The sequence below is a fragment of the Hemiscyllium ocellatum genome, chromosome 30 (genome assembly GCF_020745735.1).
Source record: "Hemiscyllium ocellatum isolate sHemOce1 chromosome 30, sHemOce1.pat.X.cur, whole genome shotgun sequence".
In the NCBI taxonomy this organism is placed as follows: Eukaryota; Metazoa; Chordata; class Chondrichthyes; order Orectolobiformes; family Hemiscylliidae; genus Hemiscyllium; species Hemiscyllium ocellatum.
Window position 1 is genome coordinate 2,364,201 of NC_083430.1, and position 13,514 is coordinate 2,377,714.

Here is a 13,514-nt window from a genome sequence, read left to right on the forward strand (position 1 = left end):
GGGTACCGGTCTTAGGGAAGTGGAGGATGTAAACGGTGTGGGGGGGGGGGGGGGGGGGGGGGGGGGAAACAATGAAATAAGAAAAAAAATGTAGGAACCAAATTATATAAATATCGAGTATTTGTTGAATTCAGTGTGTTTTTTTGTCCCTGCTTTGTGGACATCACACCCACTTGCAAGTGTAAAATAAATGACACTATTGATTCAGATCTTGTCTCGGACTGAAATTATTGAAGTGAGTGAGCTTTGTTTCTCACAGACCAGATTACTTAAGCAGTTTCCATGATGCATTGTTTCACAGGAACATAGGATTATCAAACCTTCATGCTGTGGCATCAACAGGCAAACTCCTTTTCTCAGAAAATCCTAGTTCAAAAAACTCTAGCCCCTCCTTCTGTTTGTTTTTCTCAGATTTGCTGGCACCAGTTCCCAAATACTGACCTCCTTAATGGCCAAATGGCTCCTGTCTGGCTATGCCTCCCTGCCACACGACAGAGTTAAAGAGTCTAGTAGAATTTTTGATTAAGAACGAACCTGCAATTAACTTTCAGGCCTGGCCTCAAAAACAAACAACAGCTTGTTTATTCACAGCCAGAAAACCCCATTTAGTTCTCAGTTTCAAACCAAAAATTATTTTTAAATAATCAGCAAGGGTTCCAACACAGTGCACTAACTGTGGAAGAGCTTTAAGCAGTGACACAGATTGAGTGAGTGTAACAGTACTGATTTGAATTTCGAACAATGAGAGATGATCTCATTGAGACAAATCGGATTCTTTCGGGGCTTTGCAGAGTAAATGCTGAGAGGATGTTCCATCCTCATGGGAGTGTCTTGGACTAGAAGGCATAGTATCTGAATAAAGAGCTCCAATTTAAAGTGAAATGAGGAAGAATTCCTTCTGTCAGATAGGTGGAACTCCTTGCCACAGAACTGTGAGGGCAAAGTCCATGCGCATATTTAAAGCCAAAATGGACAATTTGAGATGGACCTCATAGAATATGAGTTCCTGTTTGGGGTTGACAGATACAAACAGGCTTGCCAGAGGTTCTGTTTACTCTAAGAGTAAACTCTGAGGGAGCTAGACCAATGTCAAATACTATCCCTGTGTCAATAAAGGGTGACTTGGTGACAGGATACTAGCCTTAGTGGAGATATTTTACAAGGATTACAGGAAATGTGCTGAAAGAGGACATTAGAAACATAAGATCGGTCACAATCTATTGAATGGCAGAACAGGCTTAAATGGCCCAATGGAGGAAGTGAGGACTGCAGATGCTGGAGATCAGAGTTGAAGAATGTGGTTGTGGAAAAGCATAGCTAGTTAGGCATCATCGAAGGAGCAGGAGAATTGACATTTGGGCATAAGCCCTTCATCAGGAATGGCCCAGTGGCCTACTCCTATTCGTATTACATATGGTCTTGCAGTAGACGGTGGAGAAACCTGTTACACAGCTTGAGTGCGAATGTTCTGGCTATGGAAAGAGCTTTAACTTGAAATGACTTTGTGCACTATTCAATGTTCTGTGCATTGGACTAGAATTAACCTGACCATTAAGTCGAGAGACAAAGACATACCTACACTATGTAGATCCTGTGGAAATATCAGGACAATGACAGGAATACAGTTTCCCACTTGAGCTGCCCACCCGATGGTGCAGTCACACAGGGGACAGACCATTCCCCTGCTCCAAGTGCAGGAAGGATTCAGTCAGGTATCCAGCTGCTAAGAGTCCTGTAAATTTCTGGGGGTTACAGAAGTTGAATTCTGCTGGGATTGCTGCTTTTTTTAAAATCACAACCAGCTTTAGCTTCCCTTCATATTTGTTCTTTTCCCCCAGTAAGCCCTCCCTCCCACCAGAAGTAACCAAACAAACCCACAGAGCTCAGGTTTGTGGAGAGCCGGGGTGGGGCGACACATGACACCGCCCACTTACGGTGACGTCACCGCGCTGACCCCCGCCTCCCCCGGTGAACCAAGATGGCGGCCGAAAGCCGGTGAATGTTTCAGGGAACCAGCCGGGGGCTTCCTGCGGCTCCGGAAAACCTATATTTGGGACTTCAGATCTTGAGTAATTATGAATTCCTCGTGCCGCAATATTGCGTCGAAAACTGCCCTACGCTTAAACCACCCCGATCAGATTCTAGTCTCAAGGAGCTGAATGGCCTTCTGTTCCTCTGCCCCAAAGTAAAGATTCCCAGCCCCGTCCCCATCAACCACTCCCTAGACTATCAGACATTACATCTGGGACAAAGTTCTCTTGATAATGTCCCAATCCATCATGTGGTGGGCAGGTATAGTCTGAAGAGAGAGACAGTTAAACTCACTGTGAAATATCCCCATTCTGACGTCACCAGCAGCCCCACAGGGGAATTGATTTACAGTCTGAAATCTAATGGAGGGATTTGGGATAATTTATATACAGTGTTACAGGTACGATGGAGTGAGTTACAGACTGGAATCTAATCCAGGGGATGTGTGGTGTTTATACAAAATAACAAATACTCAAGACTGAGAGTTACAGCATTGAATGTAGTTGAGGGGTTTGAGGTAGTTTGTGTCCAGAGTCACAGATACCCAAGAGTGGGTTACCATCTTAAATGTAATTAAGGGGTTGGGGTGGTTGTTACAGACTGGAATCTAATTGAGGGAATTGGTCATGGTTTTTATGTAGAAAAGTAGATACCCTGGAATGAGTTAGAAACTGGAATCTGAAGGGTTCGGGGTTGATTGTATGTAGAATATCATACACAGGAGAGCATTACAGACTGAAATCTAATTGAGGGATTCAGACTGGTTTATGTACAGAGTCACAGATACATGGAATGGACTTATAGATTGGAAACTTATCGAGAGGTTTGTGGTGGTTCATACTTAGAATAACAGATGCATGTAAGTGAGTTGCAGATTAGAATCTAACTGAGGGGTTTATATAGAGAATTATAGAATCACAGACTGAGTTACTGGTTCGAATTTAATCGAGGCATTTGTGTCATATACATAGAATAACACATACTAGAATCTAATCAAAGCATTAGAGGTGGTTTAGATTTAGAATTACTGGATTGAAGGGGTGAGTTACAGATTGAAATCTAATAGAGGTTCAAAATGGTTTATATGTAGAATAACAGATACGTGGGAGTGTGTAATAGTTTGGAATCTTATTGAGGTTTTGGGATGGTTTATAAATAGACATCACGAGTTATGTTCTGAGGAGGGATTATACAAATGAGCAGTGTTATCTGAGAATTTAGAAGGTTAAGAACTGATCTGATTGAAGACCTTAAGTTCTTAATAGGACAAGACAGGGTTGATAAAGATAAACTATTTCCACTCGTTGAAGACTTGAGAATGAGGGAGCAGAGTCTGAGCATTGAGGAGGCACTTTGACACACAAAGGATGGTAGATGTTGGAACTCTCTTCCACAAGTGGCAGGCTGCTGGGTAAGTTGTTAAGTTTAAATCTGAGATAGATAAGTTTTTGGTACGTAAAGGGTGGCAAGGTATATGAGCCAGAGGAAGGTATTGGGGTCAGGCCAATAGGCTACAGGTCAGTCATAATTCCATTGAAGGATGGAGCAGGCTTGAGGGCTGAATGGCCTACTCCTGTTCCTGTGTTCTAAAGCAAATATTCCCCACATGGCCCCATCAAACACTCCCAGGTAATGTAAACATGGTATTAGATACACAGTAAAGCTCTCTTTACTGTATCCTCATCAAGCAATTCCAGGACTGGGATAGCATTGGTATGGAAAGAAAGTAAAGTTGCTCTCCAGTGTCCCCATCAACCACTCCGTGGTACAGTAAAACATTGCATCGGATACACACACAAACATACAAAGATTTATCCTTGAATTCTTGCCATTGAGACAATAGCATCAAAATGTCACTGGTCAAACATTCTCAATAAGAATGGGACCACTCCACAAATTCAACTCCAAGTTCTTTATTTGATTCTCTCTCTTCTGTTCTGATTCTCTATTAAATTCCTGGTCCTTAATATCCACCCATGAAGTCATCCTATCCCATGTGCCATGGCCTGCTCCCACAAACAACATTTGATTCCAACACAATATGTGATACAGGAGCCTGTCAGGTTTCACGGGGAGGTAAGCCTTGATCCTGACACAGCTGTGTTAATGTCCTGTGTTAATCTGACATCTATGGATTATTTCATGGAGCTTTAATGTTTGAAAATCCTAATATTATTTTGTCATTCCATGCTCCTAATAAATATATGTGCGCGTGTATGTGTGTGTGTAGTTCTTTACCCTTGCTATTAAACATTATTTTTCAGATTGATGAACACGATTCACGAAAACCTAATGTCATGGTGTCACCAACTATTAGTAGAACAACTAATGGGTTGCCAGTTATTACCACGGCTTGGGACTAGGGAAGTGAGGAAGTCTTGCTGTGATTGTACAGGGGATATGCTCACAATGAACCAACTCAAGAAGGCCGATGGATGAAAGTGGCAATTACAGCTATTTTAGAAGAGGAGAGAGAAACAGACAGAAACACGCTGACCAAGGGACAGAGAACAACAGAAGAATATTTGGATTTCCAACAGGCATCAGTTCAGGTCAGTATTTGATTTAAAAATTGAACATTTTCTTGCTGAAAATCATTTGGAAGATAAGTCGTGAAGAGGATGTAAAGTGTATACAAACTGAGCAATATAGAGATAGTCAGTGAGTGGGTAAAACATTGTCTGATGTGGTACAGAGAGGAGAGTATGATGTTTATCAGGAAGAATGTATAGAGATCTTTTAATTTAAATGGGGAGATGTTGCAGGATTCAGATACAGAAGGGAGTGAGTGTCCTGGGATAGGAAGCACATCACATTGAGTTAGACTGCGGCAGTAGCAGTTGATGATGAGGGCAAAGACTTCGTATTTTTTCATTTGTCCTGGGGATGAGAGCATCACTGGCTGGATCAGCATTTATCCCCCATTCCTATCAGCCCTTGAGAAAGTGGTAGTGAGCTGCCTTATTGAACCTCTGCACTTCATAAAATTATTTGTTTGGAGAAACAGAATGTAGCAAAAACTAAATTGCAGCTCTCTCTTTTCCTGCTCCCAGTTTAACATTCGGTTATTCAGTTTCTACTGGCTAGAATCTCATTGATGGTCTCAGTGAATTTATTTAAAGCATAACACAACAGGGAATGAATTACAAACTGAAATCTATTCAAGGGGACAAGGGTTTTATATAGAGCATAACACATACTGGAGAATGTGTTATAGTCAAATCTGATTGAGGAATTTTGAGTCGTTTTATATAGAAGATAACAAAATCACGAGTGAGTTACAGACTAGAATCTAATCCAGGGATTCAGGCTGGTTTTTATATAGACTAATGGATACCTGGAAGTGAGTTACAGACTAAAATCTAATTAAGGGGTTTGAGGTGATTTATGTACAGAGTCATAGATGCATGGGAGTGAGTTAGAGATTGGAATCTTATTGAGGTGTTTGGGATAATTTAAAAATTGGAGGGGGTGGGGCAAAATTGAAAGGTGTAAAACTTGGAGGAGAAAAGGGGAGAGTGGTGCCATTCCCTCCAGTTTTGCATCCAAAATATGGGGAGCATGTAAATTCGGAATGGCACAAATATATGGGGGAGGGATAATGTTTGAGGAAAGGTAAAAAATTATTGGGGAGTACAAAATCTGAGGTGGGGACAACATTTGGGGAAATGTAAAATTTGGAGGCACAAAAATAGGGGGATCTTGAAGACTTGCAAATACTTGATGGGAGGCTTACAAATTATGGGTGGCACAAAATTGGAGAGGTGGCTGTATAATTGGGGTGGATGTAGTTTTGTGGAGGTGCATCATTTGGGAAGGCCTGCAAAACCTGGGTTGGGGGATGCAAGTTTGGGTGTTAAAAGATGGCCTAGTGGTGTTACCGCTGGACTGTTAATCCACAGACCCAGATAACATTCTGGGGACCTGGGTTTGAATTCTGCCACGATAGATAGTGGAATTTGAATTCAGTAATTAACTGGAATTAAAGATCTCGTGATATTGTCAGGAAAACCCATCTGGTTAACTGATGCCCTTTAGGGAAGGAAACTGCCATCCTTACGTGGTTTGGCCTACATGTGACTCCAGACCCAAAACAGTATGGTTGCCTCTTAACTGCTGTCTGAGATTAGGGGTAGGCAATAGATGTTGCCCAGCTAGCAATGTCCTCATCTCATGAAAGAATATAGAAAAAAAATCTTAGCAATCCAAAATTTGGCAGTGGCACAAATCTTGGAGTTGTGCAAAATTTGGGAGAATGTGTAAAACTTTTGGGGCACTCAGCAAAATATTGGCTATTGTGTAATTGGGGCTGAGGAAGACATGGAGAGCAGCAAAATGAGGCAGTGCATAACTTAGTGGGGACATTCTGGGGGCTGCAAGAGAGAATAATATCGGGGTGCAAAACTGGAGGGGTTTGCACAAGTTTGGTGGCACAAAGCTGGGGCGTGTAAAGTCAGGGTGGTGCACACTATTTGGGGCACAATATTTGGAGCGGTGCAACATTTGAGAGGTGCACGTCCAAGTTTTGGGGGGACAAAATGGGATGTCCATTTTTAGTCGGAATCTAGCATTGAGGATGTATAATTCAGCACAGGGACAGCAAGATTTGTGGGTTTGCAAAATTGGATGGCGCCACACAAACTGATGTTCAGGAGGAGAACCAATGTTAGAGGGTGTGCAAACATCTGATGGATAGATAGGGTGCAATATTAGATTAGATTACTTACAGTGTGGAAACAGGCCCTTCGGCCCAACAAGTCCACACCGACCTGCCGAAGCACAACCCACCCATACCCCTACATTTACTCCTTACCTAACACTACGGGCAATTTAGTGTGGCCAATTCACCTGACCCGCACATCTTTGGACTGTGGGAGGAAACCGGAGCACATGGGGAGAATGTGCAAACTCCACACAGTCAGTCGTCTTTGGCGCTGTGAGGCAACAGTGCTAACCACTGTGCCACCATGCCGCCCACTATTGTGGGACTACAAAATTTGGTGGGGACACACAACTTGGTGGGAGGACTGCATCATTTTGGGGATGTATAATTTGTAGAGGGGCTGCAGAACCTGGCAGAGATCTGTAAAGACACAGTGAAAAAAGAGACAAGGTAATACAAGTTAGGAAAAAGAGAGGAAACAAGAAGAGGGAAGATGTAAACTTTGAGCAGGAACAGAGATAAAGGCAGCAAGACGAGGTAGAGAATGAAACCAAAGAAAAATGGCATGAAAAAGAAATGGGATTACAAAAGTAAGGTGTGAGAAAGAACAGAGACAAAGGCAGAAAGCAGTAAAAGTTAGAAGTACAAAGGAACAAGTCAAAGTAAGAGAGCGCAGATAAAAGAGAGGTAGAGAGAGAGAGAGCAAGAAAAGTGAAAAGAAGTCAGAGAAACATACAGGAGTTATGGAGAGACTGGAGAAGCAATATTCACTGTTGTAGTTGGGGTCCTAGCTCCCTCACTAGTTTCTCATGCTCTCTCATTTCCAGGAGGGCCAGACCCTGCTTCTGGGATTTGCTTCAGGGAGAGGGTGGGATGTGGTAGGTTAATGAATCAAAACTAACATTGAGATTCCAACAATACCCACACACATTCTTACACAGATGTAGAGACAGACAGAAATCTCTGATACTGCCCTCTTCGCCTGTCCACATGGCAAAAGGAACAATGGCTGCAAGGAGCTACTTCAAACACTTTCAGGTCTGTCGCTCAATGACCCGTCTCCACCCAAATCTCAACTCATCCAGTTGGCTCCCAGCTCTGTTTACTGGAGCAAACCTTCCCCAGGTATGGGCCACACCAAGAGACATATTTGTGAGATTCGAAGGAGTAAGGAAGTGGTGTGAGGGGAAAAAGCAGCTGAATACTTTAGTCCAGACTGCCTCTGTTTGTCACTGTCCTTCTCCCAGTTCATCTCAGACTTGAAATCCACACCAAGACAAAACTACTGTAGTTTCAAACTGGCAGCAGCCACAACTCAGATTCATTTAGACAGCAGAACACTGGCTTCTGCAACCAATGAACATATTTATTTCACAGAATTTTTCACACAGATCAACACAAGGTATAAGTGGGACTGAAGTGAACAAGTCACGCTCAGTGCCTCACAGCACCAGGGTCCCAGGTTCAGTTCCAGCTTCGAGCGACTGACTGTGTGGAGTTTTCACATTCTCCCCATGTCTGCATGGGTTTCCTCTGGGTGCTCCGGTTTCCTTCCACAGTCCAAAGATGTGCAGGTCGGGTGAGTTGGCCGTGGTAAATTGCCCACAGTGTTAGGTGCATTAGTCAAAGGGAAATGGATCTGGGTGGGTTATTCTTCCGAGGGTCGGTGTGGACTGGTTGGGTCATAGGGCCTGTTTCCACACTGTAGAGAATCTAATCTCTCATCTAATCCAAAATCAGCAGGTTTACTTTGAGTTTCTGAGAAATCTACAAATGCATCAAACCATTTCACAAACAAACGGTAATTACACAAATCTATTGTGCAAATTATCAAGTTTATTGTACAAATGAACTTGAGTTCAACCGTGGAGATATGCTGTGGGACAGTGTTTGTGTGTACCTCTATATGGATGTTTTTGTGAGTGTCTACGTGTGTGTGTCTGTGTTTGTGTGTCTCTCTCTCTGCGGGCCTGTCTCTGTTTGTTTTTCTGTCTGTTGATGTGACCTACCTATGTGTTCTCTCTGTCTGGGTGTATGTGTGTCTATGAATATGGTTTTGTGTCTCTCCGTGTCAGTGTGTGTGTGGAGGCCCAGCTCTGGCTGCAATGGGTCATACTTTGAATGAATGAATTAAAATGTGATGAATCAAAGTCACAGTCACTCCCTCTCACTCTGTGTCTCTCTGCTTGCTTCTCCATGACACATCACAAGCAGTAGATATTTTTCTGTTCCACTGCACCTGCTTCCTGCTCTCCAGTGGATGGATCAATTCTCCATCATATCGATTACCCAGTCCTCCAGGGGATGGATAACTCAAAGTTTTACTAAGAACAACAGCAGCAACAGACAGCTGCTCTGCAGTCAGTTGTGAGCTGGCTGGTATCTCAGCAGGTGGAATGACAGAGTAACTCCTTTCCCATGAGGGAGCAGGTAACAACTTCTCACCAGTGTAGACTAGCTTGTGCCTCAGAAGGTATTTTTGAATGGACAAATTGTTTCTGACATTTAGAGCACGGGGATGGCTTCTCACTAGTGTGACTGTGTTCATGTGTCAGCACTTCATGTCTGCAGTTAAAGTTGTCACAGTGCGAACATTGGAAAGGTCTTTCAGCAGTGTGAACCAGTTGGCGTGCACTGAGGTTGGATAACAGAGAATGTCTTGCCACACTCGGAGCTGGGGAATGGCCTGTCTCCAGTGTGAATTCATTGGTGTGTCAGGAGGTTGGATGAGTCACTGAATCCCTTCCCAAACTCGGAGCAAGCGAATGGCCTCGCCCCAATGTGAGTATGTTCAAGTTTCAGAAGGTCAAACGACCGAGTGAATCCCTTCCCACACACACAACAGGTATATGACCTCTCCCCAGTGGTGAGTGCGTCGATGAGCTTCCAGCTGGGATGGGTATTTGAAACTCTTCCCACAGTGCCCACATTTCCATGGTTTCTCTGTGGTGCAGGTATCCTCATGTCTCTCATGTCTCTTCATACTGGATAATCAGCTGACTCCTCACCCATACTTAAGACATGGATACAGTTTTCCCCCCAGTGTGAATAGAGTGATGTTATTTTAAGCTGTGGTATTTGGCTCAAGACCTGTCCACAGTCTGTTCACTGGAATATTCACATGGATGGATGTACCTTAATGTTTTCAGTCACACTGATGTTGGAAATCTTTTCCCAAAGACAGAACAGACAGATATTGACAATGCAATGATTTTCAAGTCCTGATGAATTGACTCATGTCAGATCTTGATGGGATGTTTGTTTGGAATTCTTGCTGATAAATGTGGCACTGTGATTCTATGTAAAACAAATTTAAATTAGGAAAAGGTGAGTATGAGAAAGACAATTGTTTAAGACAGTAAAGGAAATTCTGAAATGGAGTTGCTTGAATATGGTAATTTGTGTGATAGACACTCAGAAATAACGTTACTGAATTATCATGAAAACTCAACTAGTTCATAAATGTACTTCAAGGATGGCAATCTACTGCCTGTTCTGGGCCTTCACAGACTCAAGCCCTCAATGGGAGGGGAGACAGTGAGAGTAGTGGGATATTTCAATTCATGGTTTCCTCATCTACATCACAGAAATAACACTGACAGATTCTCCCTTGAAGAACATCAAGACCAACCTGTGTAGGAAACCATTAGCTGTAAACTCGCCTCCAGACACACACTGTCCTCTTGTTGCTGTTTTGGCTGCCATGTTGCTGTTTTGGCTGCTGTCTGACAATCCTGTAACTTCTTATTGAGCAGCACTGTGGAAGAACTGTCACAGCAGCACAGCAGTGAATGCTGGCCTCTTTAGACTTGGATGTGTCTCAGTAATAAAATTAGATTAGAACTATTCTTGAGAAATACCTTGTCCTAAAACAAATGCCTGAACTTTGGACACACAACTTCAGTTTAGCAACTAATCTAGGGAATACTTCCCTTAAAAGCCTCTCATTGGAAGTTATTGGAGCCAATCAGTCTCAGCAGTGCTGGGGGTTAAATCCAGCAGCTTCTCCTCGCACTCCACTCTGGATGTAAAGGAAATAACAAAAAGTGACTCTCACAGGCGGCCTCAGACCAACCTCTGCATCCAACCATCTCCCGGATGTAAAACAGCTCTTTAATCAATCTGCCTATAGTTCGAGACTGGGTTCTGGGAGCAATTCCTACAACAGACACAAGACTGTGTTGCAGTAAGAAAAGTCTGCAAGAAAGTAAGAGTGCCATAAATCCTCAGCAGGTCAGGCATTATCTTTGGAGACAGAGGGGGAACAGAGTATAATTTCCAGCTCACTGCCCTTCAATCTTCAATAACTAGCCACTCCAAAGCCTTTCATTCTCAGTCCAGGAAAGACAAATGTTTCTCTTGAGTTCACTTTGTGTAAATACTTTGACTCAGTAGAAAAGGAATTTCCTGGGCTCAGTACAAACAGAGCTCCAGGTGTTGCTAATCTGGGTGTGGACAACCTTGATCAGGTACCAGTGTTCCCTCCATCTAATATAATATTTCTTTCACATGGCATGGATAATGCCTATTTAATAACTCGATATCTCTCAAAACTTGTCTCCTCTAACAGTCCCACAGTTGAAGTTGTTTAGTTGGATTATTTTTGAAAAACAGCAACTTTTCCTCCATCTCCACCTCAAACTGATAGAATTAAATAAAATCTCACATGCAAGAGACTGTCTTTCTCATCCAAGATATATCTGCCCGCCTGTGCTTCTGCAGTGATTTCTGAGAACAATCCCTGAAACATGCACAAGCAAAAACGATATGAGGTGGAAGTCTGCAATGAGAGAAAATGCTGGAAACGCTCACCAACTAGAATAGGACCCCTCAAAGATCTGCAAGGCAGCCTTTATGTGGAGCCGCAGAAAATGTGGGAGATACTAAACGAGTATTTTGTATCAGTATTTACTGTGGAAGAGGGAATAGATGGTGACATCTTGAAAAATGTCCATATTACGGAGGAGGAGTGCTGGATGTCTTGAAATGTATAAAAGTGGATAAATCCCCAGGACCTGATCAGATGTACCCTAGAACTCTGTGAGAAGCTAGGGAAGTGATTGCTGGGCCTCTTACTGAGATATTTGTATCATCAATAGTCACAGGTGAGGTGCCGGAAGACTGGAGGTTGACTGATCTGGTCCCACTGTTTAAGAAAAGTGGACAAGCCAGATTGATAGATTTTTGATGTCTCGAGGAATTAAGGACTACGGGGAGAATGCAGGTAAGTGGAGTTGAAATGCCCATCAGCCATGATTGAATGGCGGAGTGGACCCGATGGGCCGAATAGCTTTACTTCCACTCCTATGTCTTATGGTCTTCTAGTCTTATGGAACTGTAGCCCAGTGAGCCTGACGTCGGTGGTGGGCAAATTGTTGGAGGGAATCCTGAGGGAGAGGATGTACATGTATTTGGAAAGGCACGGACTGATCAGGGAGAGTCAACATGGCTTTGTGCGTGTGAAACCGTGTCTCACAAACATGATTTAGTTTTTTGAAGAAGTAACAAAGAGGATTGATGAGGGCAGAGCAATAGATGTGATCTATATGGACTTCAGTAAGGCGTTCAACAAGGTTCTCCATGGGAGACTGGTTAGCAAGGTTAGAGCTAATGGGATACAGGGAGAACTAGCCATTTGGATACAGAACTGGCTCAAGGTAGAAGACAGAGGGCGGTGGTGGAGGATTGTTTTTCAGATTAGAGGCCTGTGGCCAGTGGAATGTCACAAGTGCTGGGTCCACTACTTTTCATCATTTATATAAATGATTTGGATGTGAATATAACAGGTATAGTTAATAAGTTTGCAGATGACACAAGAATTGGAGGTGTAGTGAACAGTGAAAAAGTTTGCCTCAGATTACAGCAGGATCTTGATCTGATAGGCCAATGGGCTGAGGAGGGGCAAATGGAGTTTAATTTTGATAAATGTGAGATGCTGCATTTTGGGAAAGCAAATCTTATACACCTAATGTTAAGGTCCGAGGGAGTGTTGCTGAACAAAAAGACCTTGGAATGCGGGTTCATAGTTTCCTGAAAGTAGAGTTGCAGGTAGATAGGATAGTGAAGAAGGAGCTTAGTATGCTTTTGTTTATTGGTCAGAGTATTGAGTACAGGTGTGGGGAGGTCATGTTGTGGCTGTACAGAACATTGGTTAGGCCACTGTTGGAATATTGCATGCAATTCTGGTCTCTTTCCTATCGGAAAGATGTTGCAAAACTTGAAAGGGTTCAGACAAGATTTACAAGGCTGTTGCCAGAGTTGGAGCTTTTAAGCTATAGGGAGAGGTTGAATAGGCCAGGGCTGTTTCCCTTGGAGCATTGGAGGCTGAGGGGTGACCTTATCGAGGTTTATAAAATTATAATGGGCATGGATAGGATAAATAGACAAAGTCTTTTCCCTGGGGTGTGGTGTGCAGAACTAGAGGGCATAGGTTTAGGGTGAGAGGGTTAAGATATAAAAGAGACCTAAGGGGTAACGTTTTCATGCAGAAAACGTTATGTGTGTGGAACGAGCTGCCAGAGGAAGTGGTGGAGGCTAGTACATTTGCAATATTTAAAAGGCATCTGGATGGGTATATGAATAGGAAACGTGTGGAGGGATATGGGCTGGGTGCTGGCTGGTGGAATTAGTTTGCGTTGGGATATCTGGTTGGCATGGATAAGTTGGGCTGAAGGGTCTGTTTCCGTGCAGTACATCTCTATGACTTTATAACTCAGATGTATCGATGAAGAGAGTGTGAATATTCCAGTTCACATACATTCAGCCTGCTCCATGGTGTCCTACACCTTCACTGCAGAAAGCTCTGTCCCAGGCTCTACGA

At 43.1% G+C, this 13,514-nt stretch overlaps 1 protein-coding gene across 2 annotated transcripts in view; it reads left to right on the forward strand.

The window, feature by feature from the left end:
* Positions 1 to 1,980: 1,980 nt before the first annotated feature.
* The window catches only part of LOC132829996 (gastrula zinc finger protein XlCGF8.2DB-like), a 74,094-nt gene continuing 62,560 nt past the window's right edge, over positions 1,981 to 13,514 (forward strand). The window contains exons 1-2 of one of the 2 annotated variants that reach the window (XM_060847449.1): positions 1,981 to 2,069; positions 4,296 to 4,583. The gene's annotated coding sequence lies outside the window, so the exon portion shown is untranslated. Of the gene's footprint in view, positions 2,070 to 4,090; positions 4,108 to 4,295; positions 4,584 to 13,514 lie in introns of those variants that run through there. The other variant, XM_060847450.1, reaches the window with a different exon arrangement.